Raw genomic sequence first — 15591 nt, 5'->3', positions numbered from 1 at the left:
TCAAATTATAATTGAATAAAGCCGAAACAATGAAAGTTTGTACCACGAACAAATGAGAACATTTCTGTAATCTGAGCGTTTTTTTCATAGACATAATCATATGCTCCATGATACACACACACCTAAATGACCACGGTCTGTTTTATATCAGTTTTGCTGATGTCATAAACTGAAAAACAATCCCATCAAATTATAATTGAATAAAGCCGAAACAATGAAAGTTTGTACCACGAACAAATGAGAACATTTCTGTAATCTGAGCGTTTTTTTCATAGACATAATCATATGCTCCATGATACACACACACCTAAATGACCACGGTCTGTTTTATATCAGTTTTGCTGATGTCATAAACTGAAAAACAATCCCATCAAATTATAATTGAATAAAGCCGAAACAATGAAAGTTTGTACCACGAACAAATGAGAACATTTCTGTAATCTGAGCGTTTTTTTCATAGACATAAGCATATGCTCCATGATACACACACACCTAAATGACCACGGTCTGTATTAACCTGACATACTGGACGTGATCCAAATTGACACAGTATTATGGACATTATAAATAATTTCAAAATGGCGCACGTTAGTGATATTTGATGGTAGAAGTATTCTGTATAATAAACTAGCAACACGTCAACATTGCAAGTATTTGTTTGACTGGTGACTCGCCGCTTGTGTTTGCTCCTAAATACAATCTGCGTCCTATAGACTATTGTGTTTACGCGATAGTACCTCTGCGACGGGAAACCTCAAATGACCTGTTCTTTCACTTAACGTACGTAGCACGTACTACTACCAGAAATAATTACTAACTGACGTCAATAAAAATGTAAATCATACAATTTTATCGGGAACTTCTTTGTACCAGGTGACGTTACCAGACTATGTTCACGTGTATACTTGGAAAATAAATATATATGCCGATAATATTTCTCGTTTGAATGGATTTGGTGTGCCTAACAACCATCGAACGTAAAGCTCCTAGCCAGAAAATAAAACGTTATCATAATCTAATCTAATCTAGACGATTCTAAAGCTAGTCTTGCATATTTTATTCTAATTAACCACAACATTCATTCAAACTTAAGACGTAAAAACCGTTATTAAACTGATTACTGTAAACGATATCTTGATTATAACTGTGTTAAATAACGGGAACTGTACCATTGTCATATAAATACATGTCTATATCGTTAATCGATTAGTTAAAACAACGTGAATATGATTACACACAATGCGTGTATATACTTCTAACAGCGTATTATACAAACCGTGTAACAGTGGGTATACTCCACTTAAAACATACGTCAAATTGTAGTATAGTGATATACCTTGTTATGGGAAGTTATAATTGAGATACATTTACCTGTTGTTCTCAGGTACAGTCAGAATGAATCCTATTCACGTATTAACCCCACAAACAACAGTTGTTCAGCTGAATCATTGACGCTGATAGGTTGTCCCTGTTGACAATTCAGCATGTGAAGTTATATTAATTGACATGTATCATATAATAACACTGTATATCACGTGATGACACCCAAAAGGTTATAGGTCATACACCTGGATTATTGGAACTGGATTATTTAGTGCCGTTTGGTGGGGATAACTAGATACAGAGCTTACCACCGACGCACTGGTATAAATCTCTAATATACCTCTAGTCAGGGTATTTGAAACAGCGTATTCAAACGCTCTCAATATGTTCTTGAGAAAATCTATATAGAGTATTCAATCACAGTGATAACTTACTGACTACGTCTTGTCTATAAAATAGCGTTATATATATAAGAAAAATATATGGAGCTGAATTTGTCCAGTTTTTTTCTGAAACACATTCACTTATTGGCTGTATGCACTGAAATGTAATATAACATGATTGGCAGCGAATTTGAACATCTACAGTTTGCCAAATTTTGCTTTTATTTCATGACTTTTCTTTCCTTACAATAGACCATTTTCCGTTTACTGCGAGAATCACGCGTTATGCGTGCAATCGAACGTAAAAACAGGATAAACAAAGGTCATAGCGTCGTGGTGGCGTCAAACATCGCGTGAGATTCGACAAACGCGAAAGTATTTTGGGGGACATTTCCATGTCAATAATGTGCTGTACACATTTGATGATAGACAATTTCGATTAAAAGAGGATATTCGAATGCAATATTCCTCTGTCAAAGATTGGCCGGTCGATGTGAACTACGAAATAAAGAAATTCGAGTTCAAAATCAAATCGTTCGATTTTTGCGGCAGACGTTCTACGCGCGTCTTTCATGCATCTCGCGAGATCTCGCAGTTGTACGGAAAATCATCTATTCCATTCGACTATTTTAGATTTTAGTCACAGACCGCTTGTCATTTAAATGGCTATGTTACTGTGAAGGGATATGCTTGATTACCGATCGCTTGTTCGCTTGTTTGTTTGTTTGTTTTTTATTTATATGTCGAATTTTTTTTATAGGTGTGTTTGTACATATATCAGTCGTTCGGGGTCATGTATTTTTTTCACCCGAGAAGAAATGTTCACTTTTTATTTATTCCATTGTTAATAGAACGTATTCAAATGATAATTGAATTATAGACTGGCCAGGTAAATATGTTCTATTGCGTTTCTGACATCCACTATTTATTGTGGAATGACGACCTTCCGCAACTTGCTACTTCTGTGGATTTAGCTTGTAGGGTATTTGCGTTTTCAACGCACCACCGGCGTGTACTGAGCTAGTCCCACAGCGCCACCAGGATCGAAGTGAGCTTCGTCTACCCTGCAATATTCCACCACTCGATACGACAAACGTAGTATGCACTAAATATAGAAACATCAATTCTAATCGAGAGTGTCACGCCCTCAATGGCTGGTCGACTATTGATGCCGCGAGCTGTATTTTTTTTTTCATTCCTGTTGTCGAAGTGTTTCATTGTCAATTAGTGTATGGAGAGAAAATGTCTAACGGAGTTCAAGATAAATTTAAACTTATGTTGAGTAGGAGATACAATTATCACAGTAAATTTATTGTATGCGTCATTTCCGGAAAGCTTCTACACCATAAATGGTTGGGATCTCATTCGTCATAAAATGTGAGACTAATAATTGTTGATTGACTGGTGTTGGTAATTTCTTTACAATATTCTTTTTGTTTCAATTTCAGAATTACAATTTTGATATTGCCTAATATATAGTCGAATGATGTATAAAAGACAGAATTTGATTTGTCGAAAAAAAACTTCTGACAACATACAAGCTACTCTCTGATTGGTCTGCCTGTTAGGTGCTGGGTTTGGGTAGCCAATCATGTACAATCTTGTAAGCAGCTTTCATTGACACTTTAGCCGTGCTATGTGGACAGAAACAAATATAACATTCTATTAGCAATGGTAAACACACGCACTCAATGTTCTGCCTGTTGTTAAATCATATCATAGTCTGTGTGACAAGTTTCATTATGTTTTACTCAACAACACGCAGTCAGCAGTGAATGAATGCTAACAATGTGTTAAACTGCCATCAAACCAACTTGTTCACGCCTGAAATATATTTGTTTGTAATCCCGCCACTAAGAGCAAATTTGATGTTAATATCTAATATAAATTTTCAATGAGAACGCTTGTTTAAGATGTTGTGTTTTATTACTTGTGTCTTCATATGTTTAGATGTATACTTTGCATAATTTACTGAGAAAACGTGATTTATTTATTTTAATTTGATCGTAATATGAATTATATTTCATAACTTTAATTATAAGGGTTGTTAGTCATTATTTGTACTTTTTTATTCTCTTATTTCTAACCAGATTCTTTAATTCGTACTTATTCACTGAAAAACTGCAATTCAATGATGGTGGTTTGTTTACTTATGTTCTTTAATCACCAGGATATGCTCCACTTGTAACACTACTTTAAAATGATGTTAAAATTTATTTTGTCGCTCGAATTGTTGTTCCAAAATTCCAGCTATGTTAACGTCTAACCAGCAAACATCGAAATTGTTACGATGCACTATATTTAACTATACTGTAATCTCGTGACAATGTGTATTAAAGCCGGACAATTATTGAAACAACCAATACCACAGGCGTGCGCCAAGAATTCAATTTATATCAGAGGGCAACGGCGTAAAGGTAAGTGATTATATTACATAAACTATCTTGTGAGAAATGTGATGTGGTAGAACACAGGCAATGCGATTGTTCGGGTAATTGTACGTTTGGTATGTCGCCTTTATGTTGTATAATCATATTATTATAAATCAACGGATTATTGAGAAACTGTGCTGTTTGTTGAAAAAAAACGTGAACACAATTTATACATGTAGTCAGTGGATGGATACATATTGTCTTTGACATATGTACGTCGTCTACTACATCTAGGCTACCGTACAGTAATGTGTAATATTTTGTCTTGATCGCTTTGTATAGAATCAAACATGGAAGGAAATGCAACGCCCCCGACGAATGAAGCCCCAGATGTGGAAAATCAACCAGATATGGATATGGACACAGATATTGATATTGATTTTGACGAGGTGAAAGAGACAGTGGACGATGTGTAAGTAACATGGAATATATAAGGGTGAGATTTTTGGTATGTGTTTCGTCACGTCGTGCATGACGTACGATTTGGAGTATTAAACAGGATAAAGTCAAACCATCTCAGATGAAAAATGCACAAACCATTTTGTTCTGATCAGAAATGCAATGAGTCCACATACTCACCACAGCAAGCCTGTACAGTATCTATAAAGTATCATGTATGGCGTTATGGGAATGTACTATCATCATTATTATTGTTCAGTATAAATTGTTCTCGGGCGAACATCCGGGCGTTTTCACCACCTGACAACCATCACGGTGAAAACAAAGGTCGAAAACTCTCAGAAAACTGTTTCACAGTAGCTTGCACAGAGTCTAGAGAAATACATTGTACAGGAACGCGTTCTAGCAACATTCTGTGATGTAGCGTAGCTCCCGTGAATACAGTATTTTTGACATTTCAACTGTCAGGAAGAAAAGATTCATAACCTATATTCACGAAATATGTTTATGTATACACACATTTCTCTGACGTCATTTATATTGTTTAGACACCAAGGTAATAAAGTAGTGGATATACAATACTACAATACCTATATGACTTATATGGAGAAACGCCCGTGACAATAACTATTTTTTACAAGAAGATTCAGAAATGTGTTATGCTATATATATATGTATTGACAATGCACAGTTTCCGCTCTGTATTTAATGCGTTAGCACTGACAGCAATCCAGATATGTGGGTGTAGGTTTGGCTAAATAATTCGCTGAGTCGTTGCACGCAACGTGCTGAGCATATTCTGTTGAATAATAAACATTATAATGTATAACTAAAATCTAGTATGTAGAGTCTGCTGCACTGTGCCGAGTTTGAACGAAACCAAGAGATCATCTCTGAGAAACAGTTAAAATGGCATGCGCCTGTAACCCGTATGTGATCCTGAAATTCTGTTCATCTACAAGAAATTATTCGGGACACATTTATATACGCCATTTTAGACAAAGTGGCCGCCAATTCGACAAATTCGATCAAATCACAAAATAACTTCTAATATTAACTGTGTGCAAACTTTCAACTGAATCTTGCAATATATATAGGAAAAATACGAACGAACAACGATAATTAAAAACTATTTCACATTCTCATTAAATATGAAATAATAAGAAATACAATGTAGTTCTCGGGATATTTCAATTCACGAATTGCTTTTCTTGCAGATTTCCTAAATTTCTCAAATTAATGTCAGAGAATAACTGTTCTGAGAGTGATTTTGAAAAGATCATTTCATCGGATTTACAGTGATGCATGCATTTCATATAACCTTAGCCTTAATTCCATTTTAAATTAATCGATGCCGTGTAATGTTGTATATAAATGTTTTGATTCCAAGTTTATAACTCACCCCTATGACTAATTGTTATTAAATGTCGAATCTTTCTTAAATATTGAATCTTTTTTATTAGTCGGATGAAGATTTATAGAAATTCAAGCATCCCTCCCTACAAATTGCAGCTGTATGTTAATTTATTAAACCAGTATTTTTATGGAATGTCTGTTTATTGTGCTGGAGTTACAATTTAACACGAACGTAAAGATGAGTTTCCGTACAATTGCGAGATCTCGCGAGATGCATGAAAGACGCGCGTCGAACGTCTGCCGCAAAAATCGAACGATTTGATTTTGAACTAGAATTTCTTTATTTCGTAGCTTACATTGACCGGCCGATCTTCGACAGAGGAATATTGCTTCCGAATACCCTTACTTAATCGAAATTGCCTATCATCAAATGTGGACAGCACATTATTAAGCATGGAAATGTCCCCGAAATACTTTCGCGTTTGTCGAATCCCACGCGATGTTTGACGCGACTACGACGCTATGACTTTTGTTTGTCCTGTTTTAAGTTCGATTTCACGCATAACGCGTGATTCTCGCAGTGAACGGAAAATGGTCTATTCCTTATGTGTGTCATTTGCAGACGACACAATATCGTATGTGTTCAATAAATCCTTAGCTAATACATCAGTTCATCTTAATCAAGATTAAAAAATCTATATAACTGGTGTTTTGATAACAAAATATATTTATTTGGAGTCACTGTTAACAACAACCTTGAATGGTCTAACCATATTACATAAGAAAACTCGTACTGACCTCTTTTGACTATAATGTATTAGAAGATTTCACCCACTAGTGACTTCATACCAGTTTGAGCATGGCAAAAAGCTACAGAATTAACAAAGAAAAATAATATTAAGAGACACTGAACAATTTGTCGAGAATTAGTGTTGTATGCTCATTTTAACTGATGTGCTCAAATACAATAACGTAAAGTATATTTGTCAATTCGATTATACTAGATCATTGGATATCAATCAATTCTCTGGAGGGAGCATCCGGGCATTTATCACCCGGCAACCACATCCGGTGAAAAAAAAACGGTTGAAAACTCTCATAAAAATATACTTTGGGCTAGTAGTTGAGATTCTCCTTACAGTGTAACAAGATTACCCCTAAGTCAGTTGTTTTTATCAGCTCTTCAACCAGCGTTCCACAGCAGCTCGCACAGAGCCTATAGAAATACATGGTACAGTGGTGCGCATCTTAGCAACGTAAAACCTTCTGTGACGTAGCTCAGCCATGATGATATATTTTTCTTTGTCAGCGTTCTCTATAAATTAGTGTTCTTTGTCATTCAAAATAATTTTGCATGTGTAATAAGCTAGTTATTAAAAAAGACAACATTCTCAAACGGATTATTTCAGATGGCATAAGTGTCAATTGTAAACATAATAGTAATTGCCGTTTATATTTTTCAGTTGTATTAATTGAACTTATGTAAAACAATTGTCAATTGTTTTTTCGTCGGTCGTTTGTTTTGTGTTCGTTTAGTCATTTTTACTTTCTATGAACAATACGAATTAACCGCACATCATGTGCTACAGTTGCTGCTGTGTCTTAATTGATGGTATTTTAAAACCTTGCATAATTAATTTATATCAGTATATCAAAAGTCGATCGATCATAATTCATTTGATATTTCTCTACTCGTCATTATTTTTTTTTGTAAGGTGGAAAATCATAAAGAAGCTTACAAGAAACGCTGTAAGTATTAGACAATGCATCACATCACCATATTATTGTTTAAAAAATCAGATTGCATAGCAATGTGCCTGATAACATTGCTATTGTCTCACACTAAAATGTTTGTTTTTTTAATTCAAACGCTATAGTAATTTTTTCAATTAATTTATGATTATAAACAAATTCCATTGCTTAATATATAGCAATAAGGCGCTAAATTTGAATTTCGGTTTTGGAATTTGTCACAGTATAATGACATACTTACTTAAATGCATTATACTCCTTTTTCCTGAAACAGCGTTCTATGTGTGGGACCCAGGCCACGACAGCTACTGTTACAGGCAATGTTGTGACTGTATTGGGTGTGACTGCTATTATGGGATATGTCACAGTTGTCATCATCAATAGTATTGGCGGGAACAATGCAACCAGCATAGCAAGTAAGTGATGAAGAAGAGTTCTACTCCAAACTCAAAACGTTCCTACTTTTCTCATCATTCATTAGGTATTATAAGTCAATAATTTCATTTGAAATTTGATGTGAACAAATTAGGAATCACCACACATCACGTTATAAATGCAGCTGTTATTAATGATTTCTGAATCTTCTTATTTTGGTTCCTAAGGTGAAGGCAGCTTCTCATATGAATATGTATATACATCATAAATGTATATGTATTAAATCATTACGCATTGCCAATTCATAGTTTAATGACAGGGCACTCCATGTGCACGAGCGTTAAATCTAACTGTAGCTGCAAAATTATTTAGCCTTACAGTCTGGCAATATAATCGTTTCTAGTGAAAAATTATGTCGCCATGGCAACCGAATGCAAATCTCTACAAAAAATCATCTCATTTGATCCTTTTAACAACATTAATGGATTCTGATTTTTTTATACCTTTTAGTTGTCCTGTACACAGTCACTAACCCTATAGTTCTTTCTAAAAAAAACTAGTCTTCATGGCAGACGGATGAAAATCTCTCCAAAAGTCTACTCATTTTGTTTCATTAACAAAATTAATGGCCTTTTAAATTTTCAGCAAAATGTGTTCATACCTGTTTTAGTTATATCGTGTACACAGTCACTGACAATAACTCACAGTAGTGAAGAACCCTTCCATTCTTCCCATGACAACCTGATTCTGCCGCTTCCAACATTTACTTGATTGCATCTACTGACAAATACTTGTCTCTATGCCGACCGGGTCCAGTTCTCTCCAAAAATATAATCGATTTGGCCTTATCTCAAATGTCAATATATCTTGAAAAGTTTATGATTATTTGTCTCCTTCTGTCCTGTAAGCTAAACAAGCGAAGTAGCGCCGCAACCCTCTTCGCGGAGGTGAAAGTTATGAGAAGTCTCCACAAGATTATATGAAATATAGTGCATCAATTTTCAGGCTATATTGGTGTTTTTTTTATCTCCTGGCGGGTTGCTGGTATGATTGCAGCAAATAATTTTGTTTGACGATTTTTATTCCATTATAATTAGTATTATAGTTTCCTGGGGAAAATGAAAGTAATCTACAGTTTCAGGTTCTCATAGACCATTCTTAAGTACAATTCTTGTATATGGACCACACTTACAAATTAATTTCAAATATTTCCTCTTCCAGACGATACTACACCATTTTACCCTACGATATTATTTACAAACGAGTTCAAATCTACTGCATTACCAAATAATTCTACCTCAGTATCAGGTAAATTACAACAAACCGATAACATGTCTTTCAATAGACCATTTTCCGTTCACTGCGAGAATCACGCGTTATGCGTGAAATCGAACGTAAAAACAGGACAAACAAAGGTCATAGCGTCGTAGTCGCGTCAAACATCGCGTGGGATTCGACAAACGCGAAAATATTTCGGGGACATTTCCATGCTTAATAATGTGCTGTCCACATTTGATGATAGGCAATTTCGATTAAGTGAGGGTATTCGGAAGCAATATTCCTCTGTCGAAGATCGGCCGGTCAATGTAAGCTGCGAAATAAAGAAATTCTAGTTCAAAATCAAATCGTTCGATTTTTGCGGCAGACGTTCGACGCGCCTCTTTCATGCATCTCGCGAGATCTCGCAATTGTTCGGAAAATCACCTATTGCATTGGTTAGCAGGATAACATTAATTTTTGGAATAACGATATTGTTTTTGATGTGTTTGTCTTCTACTAAACATACCATTTGATAATTGTTACTGATTGATTCTATATTATAATTTATTACATTGTGTAGACGTAATTAGTCCAATTGTTACGACACAAGTTATTTCAACGGCTTTACAGACAACACCAACATCTATACATACAGGTAAATAGAATAATTATTATCCACATTTCAGCCTATCGTATACAATTATAGTGTGTCCTCATTGTGCAGTATTGCATGAGATTTCTGCATCATACCTCATTATGAAACGTGAATGAAGCGAGTATGCCCTATTTCAAATATCAAAACTCTCAACATTAATACAAATGAGTATTTACTTACTTTTAGACCTAGTGAAATATTGTAAGCATGCCATGCTGTGAACACACAGATTACTATACAATTGGGTTCTATGTATTATCACGGGTTTGTCTGAATCACGTGGGATGATAACACTAGACCCAGGGTAATGTCCATTGTCTATAATAATATGAGTAGTGTCAGATGAATTGCTATTACTATTTGTTCAAAAAACGACAATCCTTAATATTCAAATTTTAAAATGTTAACTATCATGATTAGTTGTGTGTTATTGACTTTGAGAATTTCCATTTGGCTTAACATAATTATATTTAAAATATATATATTAAATCATACATTTAATTACTCAATTTTTTCAAATAATAGTCTATAAGAATAAAGCGACATATACTTATGAACAAGGCTGATATGACTGCAACATATGTCACGTTTTTGGAAGATATTATTTCATATTGACCAAATTCTGTGACGAACCACTGAAAAATGAAAGATATATGTTGAAACAACTTTGATTGAAAAAATGAATACAAGTATTTCAAATTAGGAGGGATGTTTGTATGAGTTTTGGTATCCAAGATTAAACTTTGGCTTTGTGTTGAACAACTTGTTTTCCCTCCCCTGTCAGGCGGAAATACACATGTTATGACGACTCACAGTACACGGAAATCAACAGATGGTGTCAATACTATGCAACCATGTATTTTATAATTTAATATCATCACAAAACGCTATTTTTAAATTGTTGCTTTAGTTGCATCTCTGGCCAATAGGTGATAGGTGTTATAATGCATGCAATGCACATACAACCAAACATAATTGTGGTGTTATGACCGCCTACAAAAATATGGTTCTTTGACTCTTTGAATTTAATAATAATCAGCAGAAAATAACAATGTTGGCACAAACTACGTAAACACAGACCAATATTTCCATTACGCTGAACAAAAGATCAACCAAACACCATCAAATGCGTGCAAATGGATTTCATATTGACACGTATTGCTAAATTAAAATACAACAAAGGAAGAAAGCAATAATAACACGTATTAACATGGTCATACAAGAAATATAAATCAGTGTCACTACTGCTCAATGTCAATGTATTCTGTTCCGTGTAACAATTATTGATTATCTATCAATCGGTTCCACAAATCATCAATTATCTGAGATTATTACGAGGATACCTCAAAGTATGCATGAAGACAGTACAGCGGAGTATCGACCGACGCGCAGCGGGGTTATTATCATTACTGTTATTATTATACATCTTTTCCTTCTAAGGATGCATCATGGGAATGGCGAAATTCCAAAATGTTTAGAACAGAATCAGCGAACTTCTTTGTGTGGAGTCCGGTCAAACCCTGGTGACAGTCGTGTTTTTTTTTATTATTAGAGAACGCTTACGCGTGTAATCATTCTATATTTGGAATTCGCATTTCCTAATATAGTAGGATGAAAATACCCAGTGCAATATCACACAATTACGGCACGCTGTAACTTATGGTGTTACAGTGACAGATGTAATAATAATTGTGTGAACATGTATGTTTCTGCGCTCATAAAACTGTGACACGTAGCCTCCGTAGCTTCTCCTCGTCATTTCCAAATGATTCAATATCCACTTAGTTTCAGGGGTAAATACATTTATGCTGTCAACTGACAATGTCGTGAAAACGCTCATATCAACAGACAGTGTTACTAATACAAAACCAGGTACTGAATTCAAAATAAAATGTATTTAGTTGTAAACTAAACGTTTTTAATTTCTGCGAAAAACACCTGGCATTATGCAACATGTTATTCACCTTGTTTCAGATATAACAACTGAGAATGTCGTGAGACCGTCAACATACAGTGTTACTACTGAAAAAACAGGTATGGAATTTATAATACAATGCATTCAGATGTATACTACACATTTAGTATATTGGTGAAAACGTATTACGTCTTGCACTGAGTAACACGTTGTTTTTTCACTTTGTTTCAGACGGAAGTACATCTGTTATGACGTTTTACAATACAATTGAATCTTATACATCAACAGACAGTATCATTACTACAAAACCAGGTATGGAAATCATAATACAGCATATTCAAGTGTAAACTACATATTTTAATATCGGTTGCATTGAGCAACATATTTTATCATCTTGTTTCAGACGAAAGTAAACGTATTTATATAACACTAATAATGTAATGGAATTCGACACACCAACAGAACTTGTTACTATTACAGAACTATGTTTCTAATTTATAACACAAATTACTCAAGAACAGAGACTTTCCGAAATGTATATTGCAAACAATTAACATTATTACCATAATTATTTATGTTTTACCACTCTAGATAGGTCAGCTACCAAATCCACAGACGCTACCAGTACGCTCACTACATCAATCCCGCATAGCGGTATAACTTTCAACTCAGGTAAATAAGTTACTCATAAAAACCTTGCTGCCGAGATGTTTTGAATGTTTTACTGTAATGTATGAGACTATAAATACATTAGAATAAGGCACAGTAATACAAACCATACGAATAAATTAAATGCGACGTTCAGAACATTTATGATAATAAATGACAGCATCATATAAACACACATATCAACAGACAGGGTTACTACTACAAAACCAGGTATGGAATTTAAAATACAATTTATTTATGTGTAGATTACACATTTTTAGTGTTTTAACAACAAAATTTGTTCACTTTGCCTCAGGGGGAGGTACACATGTTATGACGTCAGACAATGCAATGGAATCATACACATCAACATACGGCGCAGCTACCACAAAATCGGGTATACAATTTATAGTTTATTATATCTAGGGGTAACCTCACATTTTAATAACAATAAAAACGTATGCGTCTTACATTGCCGATATATGTTTTCTTTCTTTTGTTTCGGGGGGAAATATACATGTTAAAACGACTAACAATGTAATTGAATTCGACACATCAACAGAACGTGTTACTACTGCAGAACCAGGTATATAATTTATAGCACAATTCACTTAAAGAAGATTAACATTGCAAATTATTTACATAATTATCTATTTTTACCACTCTAGATGGGTCAGCTACGAAAACCACAGAAGTCACCATTACGTTCACCACATCAACCCCGTATAGTGGTATAACTTCGAACTCAGGTGAACAAGTTACTCATAATAACTACATAGATTTTGCATAATGTATTACTGACATTAATATATGTAGATACATTAGATTAAGGCACAATAATACAAACCACACACATAATAAAAAGTAACGTTCAGAGCCTCCGGTTTCCAAACCACGACATGGCAGAGTACCTCGGTTTCAAAATGTTTGTGTGAACGTATCTTTTGAAATATAATTCCATAAAAGCTATATGGAAGTGTACACTATAAATCCCGGAATGATACAAACGTCACGTGCCAACAGAGGGCGCAATGTAGTTTATATATTTATTACTACTTAGTATTTAGATTCAAAAGTCTCTTTGATGCAATAAAGCTTTACTGTTTACAAGTACTCTCTTTGATGTGTCACGTTTCGATATTTGTAAGGTGCATGTCAGTTAGCAAAAAAGTAGATTTTCATTATTCTAACAAACAATCTATTCACGCATATCTCATATAGTAATATTTAAATTAACTTAATTAAATTAGTTTGATTAACAATATAAATCAGAAAATCAAAATAATACACCGATACGTGCTGTTTTCTACGTTTAGTTCCGAGTACTCATACTGCAACAGCAAGCACTTCTTCTACCTTAGAATCGCCAACAACGTTTGTTTATACATCTCCAGAACAAAGTAAGCGTTTTTATACATCGACACTTCTGTTTTGTTTGTTAAGAAATATGCTACAGTCGTTTTGAATTATGTACGCCCGCAACCCTTTTTTAATTTGTTTTCGGTTGTTCTATATTTTACAGTTATATTGTTTCTGTTCTGGTAAAAAGAAAGGTTTCCAGTAAAGCGCATATAGTTAGACCTTAGTTAACCGCTCGATAATGTTTTGTGTTTATAATACAATATGTTCATATTTGACATTAATTCATTTGACGAACGTTGATATGACTGCGACACGTTACAATTGACGTCGTCTTTTTCAAGAGACATGACAAACTTTCAAAAACAGGTTGTTTAATGTTATTTTTCGTGTGGGAAATCATTAGGAGTAATTTCTAGTTTTGAGAGATACTAAGATTTTTTTTAAATTGTAATTTTCGAATTCTGTTATTTGGGATGATTTCCTAATATAGTTTTATTTTAATGAATAGTATTATAATTAGTGTGGTACGTTTTCCTTGCTGGTTAATAATGTTGGTGTTTTACAAAAAATAAACGTAGCTAAGTAAATAATCATTTGTTTTTATTTGAAACACGTATGGTATCCGTAATTCAATTTACATCAATAAATTGTTCAAGATTATTCATGTTTTACTGATTCAGGTTCTAGTACATGGAATGAGTTAATATCTCATAGTGACGTCACTTTGAATCCAGGTAAATAAAAAGTCATTCCTTAAAAAGGTGTAGAAGTCCCTGTCATTTTCTTTCATTGATAGTATTAGTCGTATCCACCATCTCTACATCAAAGTCTTCATCAAATTGTAATACATCTACTTCAGAACCAGGCAAGTGGCACCTAGTGTTGTATAGAACCAAGTATTGTATGTAGCGAATTTGGTTGTTGACTAATTTGTGTCAATGATCATTATTGAGATAATATAAACACAGATTTCATTTTTAATGTGTAAGATATTTTACACTAACCATTATTTGTTTGAATAATTTTTGCCAACTGCCACATTTTTTAATATGTTATTTATAAGCAATATACAAAAATAAGTTTAGAATGAATATAAAAATGTTAATCTTAAAATACATTGCATATAGTGGGTAATTACCATAAAAAAGAAAATATGTTCTTAGTATGTTCTTATTTAACTATTTATTGTTGTTTCACACGTTTAGCTGTAAAACAAATGTTTACAAATACTCTCATTGATGTGAACCGTCAGTATCCATTATCTTAACAGGCAATATATTCACGCATATCTCATGTAGCAATATTTTAATTTCAAAAGACATGCTAGATTAGCCAGTATAATTCAGAAGAATCAAAGTAATACACATATACGTGCTGTTTTCTATGTTTAGTTCCGAGTACTCATACTCCAACAATAAACGGTTCTCCTACATTAGAATCTCCGACAACAACTTCTGAACAAGGTAAGCGTTTACCCATATCTACACGTCATTTTTTATTTACTGTGCTAGTAATGTTTACGTCCATGCATCCATTTTTTTTAATTCAAATACTATTAATTTTCTAGAAAATAAGAATTTCAGTTATCGAAATCACAGACAAATTTAGACATGAGCCAGGAGATTCGAACTGGTAACTCAGCAAAATTGAATGAATGAATGAATGAATGAATGAATGAATGAATGAATGAATGAATGAATGAATGAATGAATGAATGAATGAATGAATGAA

The sequence above is a fragment of the Saccoglossus kowalevskii genome, chromosome 20 (genome assembly GCF_978046115.1).
Source record: "Saccoglossus kowalevskii chromosome 20, keSacKowa6.1, whole genome shotgun sequence".
Classification (NCBI taxonomy): Eukaryota; Metazoa; Hemichordata; class Enteropneusta; family Harrimaniidae; genus Saccoglossus; species Saccoglossus kowalevskii.
Note: the sequence above shows the minus strand (reverse complement) of the source record.